General features: G+C 28.1%; 1 long non-coding RNA gene across 7 annotated transcripts in view; it reads right to left on the bottom strand.

Annotated features, from left to right (window-relative positions):
* Positions 1–3959: 3959 nt before the first annotated feature.
* LOC100573816 overlaps positions 3960–5895 on the bottom strand; it is a 24441-nt gene continuing 22505 nt past the window's right edge. For 6 of the 7 annotated variants that reach the window (XR_003838779.1, XR_003838778.1, XR_003838782.1 and 3 more), the window contains 3 exons: positions 4740–5132; positions 4455–4651; positions 3960–4319 (listed from right to left, as the gene is read on the bottom strand). This is a non-coding gene — a long non-coding RNA (uncharacterized LOC100573816). Of the gene's footprint in view, positions 4320–4454; positions 4652–4739; positions 5133–5720; positions 5865–5895 lie in introns of those variants that run through there. The other variant, XR_003838783.1, reaches the window with a different exon arrangement.

Raw genomic sequence — 5895 nt, forward strand, 5'->3', positions numbered from 1 at the left:
TAATTAAACCTTTATAATAATATTATGTATAATTTTTATATCTTCAAATTTTTTTTTATATTTTAATGGTTTTTTGCCAAACCACATTTTAATTATTGTCTACATTCTACACAGACACACAGTAGACAATATTTTGTGTTGTTACGTCTTATACTCTTATTATAGTTATTAGTATAAACTATACATTGTTATTGAGAGTAAATATTTTTATTATTATCAGCTTAGTTGTGAACGGTGGTATACTAGTGTCTTAATTGTTTATCTAGAAATAATTTAGATTTGACCGATTTGGGACTTTGGGATTATGTGTGTAGTACGAAAATTTGGATATTTTAGGGACTGCCCTACCCCACACCCCCACAGTTAAAAACCACCCAATGGCTTAAGTTGCCGCGGGTTAATTAATAATAATAAAAAAAAAAATGTATATAATAATACAAACATTTTATTGGTATTATAAAATAATAATATTTGTAATTAATAATAAATTATATATTATATATCTAGTTAAGATTAACTAGATTTAATTTAATTAAAGTGTATTGTTATTAATATGCTCTATGTATAATTTTTATACAAATATACAGTGAACAGTTTACAGAACAATTCGTAAGATCGAATAACTTTAATAATATTCACGCTAAATGCTAATATATGCCTATTATAACAATTATTATCAAATGTATTAATATAGTACTAACACTGGGGAAATAAAATAACTCTTGTATCAACAATTATGTTTTATTTATATATTGTTATTCAGATTTCAAAAGTAATTTCATATTTTATTATGCATTTATACAAATGAAAAGATTGATTAAAATTCTATTAATAGTATGCTGTTGTAAATGATAAAATCAAAACATATGATTAGTTATGAGGTACCATAATAAACGCAAAAGTGATGATGATTGTTATAATATTTTGAGCTATAGGTAGTTATAAATAGGTAGTAGGTATACAATAAGTATAATAATAAAAAAAGATATATATGACACTATTTTGATATGGATGTGTTTAATACTTTAATATCTTTACATTTAATCACAGATATATAAAAATACTAGATAGACGACTCCCTATTCCTACAATGTAATAATTATGAAACCAACAAAATGGCCGAAATTCTCTTATCTAAGAGGTAAATGTTTACAAAATATAAATTATGATAAACTGTTTGAAACTGTTAAAATAACGATTTATAATCAATAAAAAACGAATGGTACGCCGATAAAAATGTATTTTTAGCGGGCACTTGTTTTTTAGTCGGCAATTGCAGCGCTCGGGTTGGTCATCTGTCATCGTAATTTTGATAATATTCTGTTGTGTCAAACGGTTTTTTAGGTTTTTACTCGTGACAGTGTTGTTAACTGATGTAGTGTCATAGTACAGGTTTGAATATTGCATAATTATTTGGTTATTAATTAGTGTGAAGTATTCAAATATTTGATTACGGACTCGGCGTACAAGTAAGTGATTAAAACTTACCTACATAACTCTGTTCCAAAAGAGAAGACACACGTAAATCCCGCACAAAAAAAAATACAGATAAAAAAATGATTTTCAAGTTCTAATTACTTAATGAAGTTTAAAAATTTAAAGTTAGTTTTATTGTATTTTCAATCAAACTCGTGTATTTTCTACAAAGTATTTTTTAATATTTATTTATTTGTATATTTAAACGGACGTACTTATAGACGCACACCTTGTTGACAGAAGGGCCGTCATAATTTAATATGAGTAATTTAACAAATAAAAAATAATAGGTATGGGTACAATGTATTTATTACTTACTGTTAATATACAAATTTGTGAATGTGTAATATTATTCATATTAATAATTATATGAGTCATAACATAGATTAATCATTATAAGTATTTATTATATTTTATTTTTTCGGGCAAAATTACAATAAAAAAGGTGGGTAAGTGGATGTCACTCTGCTGTACAGTAAGTTACAAGTGGGTCACTGTATAATGGATAGTATTAAATTTGAATTCAATGATATAATATCACTGTATAAGAAAAACGATTCTGAGCGGAGACGGTTTGTCAGTCTAGGTATTAGACATACCTATTATAGGTATACTTATCTATAGTATTAAAAAAAAATTGACCTATAATAGGTATCAATAATAAATTCCAAATTAATCATATCACAATATCCATTAGGTAACGCGTTATACATCAACAACAAACCGTGGTACTATCATAGATATATAATAGTATACTTTAGAAGTTTCAAGTACCCACAAGTAATATTATACAATCACAACAAAATAACTAAAATAGTTATTCCAGGTTTTTTAATATGTAATTTCGTCAAAATTTGAACTTAAAATGACTATAAAAATAAATTGTGCTTATGTATTTCTTAGAATTTTTGGTAACAGAATTAAATATTTACGTGAAATCTTGTTTTAAATTTTCAATCCTTAGATATAAAAGTTGAACGTTTTATACATTTTTAACTACAAAATAATTATTCAATTTTAAATTTGATAAATTTTGTCAAAATTCCAACTTCAAATGCTTATAAAAAAAATGTTTGTCTATGTATTTTTAATATTTTACAATTGCTATTGTAACAATATATCAGGAGCCTTGCATTAAATTTTCACGCATTTTTACCGCATTTTTACCAAACAAATAAAATTTTATTGATATTTATAGAAAAAAAAAATTAAAAAAATTGAAAAATGACAATGTCCGTAAGCAGTTCAAAAAGAGTCAAGTAATTTTCAAATTTTTATCGTGTATAGAAAATTCTAATATAAACATTCAATGAAATTTTCAAGTATCTACAGTCTCTTGCGACTCTTTTTGATCATAAATTACGAGTTTTAATAGATTTTTTTTCGACTATTTTCGATACAAAAATTTTTGGCCGGTCAAAAATCTTGAAAATGTAATAGAACTTTAAAAACTTAGTTTAATTTATACTTAAACCAGTTACACCCTCCTAGCTACGCCACTGATTATAATAGGGATTTAATAAAATATATTTAGGCTGGCAAACCGTCTCCTCTCAGAATAGTCTTTCTAGGTAGGTACTTATGTACAGTTGGTAAATTAGCCATAAAATACATTGAATAGGTACGTGTACGCGATTTACAGTTAACAAGTTAAGTGTTTTGCAGAGAAGAATATGAGTGTAACTTGGTCAATTACGTAGTAACTAGTAAGTATTACGATAATATAGAATCCTAAGAATTACTCATCTCTACTCAAGTATCGCACAGCGGCAATTATTATATACCCAGTTCGTGGTTTATAAGTAATACATTTGTTATACGTAAATGCTGAGGATTTAGATTAATTTAGGTTTATATCTACTACGCATCGAAAAGTCTTTCTTTGTACCAGGCAACAATTTCGAGAATTATTATTTAAATTATTTCTTGACAGTCTACATAGACTAGGGATTTTGGAGTGCAGAAAAATGCAGAATCCATAAAATATATTTCAGTTTTCCGATTTTCGATTTTCCAAACATTTTGGAATATTCTTGAAACTAAGCAAATGTATACTTTCGTCATTCTCCATCTACTCGGCCTTTCGAAGAAATTAACTTGGCTTGCATAAATATTCTGAAGTACCTATATAGAACCATTAGCCCCTTCTACTTTAAAAATGTATCATTGTCATTTCAAATTATTACGTGATAAAAAAGGGGGGGGGGATAACACTTTTCTATAAAAGCCACCCGTTGTATGTTATACAGTCTTAATTAGCGTCAACTCAGTTGTAAGTTAACAGTAAAGTGTCTTTTGGTTTGATTTTTACTTTTTGATTAGGTTTGATTTTTTTCAAGATTTACCAGTATGGCTGGTAAGTCTAAATAATTATTTAAACATTTTTGAACTTGATCAGTGGTAACAAAGTATTAAAATTAAGTTACAAATGTCTGTTACAAATGTTTAGTTTAATTATTGAGAGCTAATAAAAATAATTTATCATTGATGAATATATTTCTATATTTAAATTTATATAATATACGTAAAAATAAATATGTTAACTTTCTCAATTACAATTCAACAACATTTTAGTGACAAAAAATAAAATTATTTGTAGATTTATAACAAATTTTAAACTAGTATTTGCTTAGTAATTTTTAATATAAAAATGTATCAAATCAATGTACACAAATCCTCAGATGAACATGGTGAAAGATTCAGGTCGAGATCTCGGTCACCCCATACCATGGTTGATATTCTTCTTGGCAATGAAGGAGCTCCATCGAGGAGAGTTCCAGGGCTCAGAGGTCACTTGAACTATGCTGATGATGTTGGATACACATATGTGCAAAATCATCAATCTACTAATCGACGATTAGTATTAAATACTTATACAAATATAATGCATTAATATTGAGTACACTGGTTGATAGACGTCTATCAACCAGTATCATATTAAGGTACATTAATATGATTAATAAACCTTAAAAAATAACCTTATAGACAGCTTCGATGTTTGCGTTACAAACGGGGATGTACTGCTACTGCATCAATGTCGATATTCCCAGAAAATAGTCCGATTGTAGTATATCAACCACATAATCATCACGTAGGGCATGACATCGAGATTAGGGCATTCTACGATGCAATGAGACGGCGTGCTTTAACAGAGGGGACACCTGCACGGACAATTCTAGAAGAAGAAGCGAGGAGGTTTTCACAACAAATTCACAAAATTATTTAAATACTTCATTTAGAGTTGTGTCAAAATATACTAATACCTGAATAACAATTTTTTAGGTCTCCAAATGCAGCTATAGAGGTTTCCCGTGAGCAAGCACTACGGGCAATACGCTATGTGAGACGAGGTGTGAATCCACCAATACCAGATAATCTCAGGGCCACGGGCGAGATTATTGTGTCACCAACATGGCAAAGTCGTCTACTTTATTCAGTAGACAATAATGCACCATTTTTTCATGGAAACTTGGAGTTCATAATCAACGAAGAATTGATTTTTTTTAAATTTGGCATTTATACGACGCATTGCTCCGTACCTATGTGAAGCAAGAGTCTTGGCAATTGATGGCACATTTGGTGTCATTCCGCGAGTTCCTGCTGATGCCGAGCAGTTTATCACAATCCACGCTGTTTTGGACAATGTCGTAAGAGATCTGTTAACATAAGATACTCAATTAACTAACATATTTGGTTTATTTAAATTTTATTTTCTTCAATTTATATTTGTAATTTAAGTTAGTTCCTGTGGTATATGCATTATTAAATCGTAGAACAGAAAATGTCTACATAGGACTGTGGCAATATGTGCGAAACAATACATTAAAGTTAAAAATACATTATATACTCTAGTTACCCTAGTTTAAATATAAATATTATAGGGAATTTGGTTAATAGTGAGGCACCAATCCAGATTCAAGGTAAGCATATAGAAATAAAATATAATAAAAATATATTGTGTCTTAAATCTTAATGAAATATGATATTTTGTTTGAATGATTAGCAAATAATGAAGACCGAAATGAGCCACTTGATCTACCAAGAAACAAAAGTATGCTTTAGAGTATTTCTATAAATAAAATGTTGGAGTGTCACCCTTGGGCGGTTCTCCACCCAAGTACTAATGTTTTGTATTTTATTCTTCTACGCTCATATGCTTATAGTAACTGTATTACAAATTGTATATTATTCTAACAAATTTATAAATAATAAATAAAATAAATAATTTATGAATAAATATTTACTATTCTAAAATTTAATTTGTATTAAAGTTGAACTGCCAGATATTGATGATACGTTAGTGGAGGAAGAAGTCTATGAAATAGTTGAGCTTGGCATAGATGATGCTCTTGTTGAAGTTAGATTGATTTTAAATGTTTTAATACTGAAACATTACGTTAAAAACTTTCAATTTTGTTT

Source organism: Acyrthosiphon pisum, chromosome X (genome assembly GCF_005508785.2).
Source record: "Acyrthosiphon pisum isolate AL4f chromosome X, pea_aphid_22Mar2018_4r6ur, whole genome shotgun sequence".
Lineage (NCBI taxonomy): Eukaryota > Metazoa > Arthropoda > Insecta > Hemiptera > Aphididae > Acyrthosiphon > Acyrthosiphon pisum.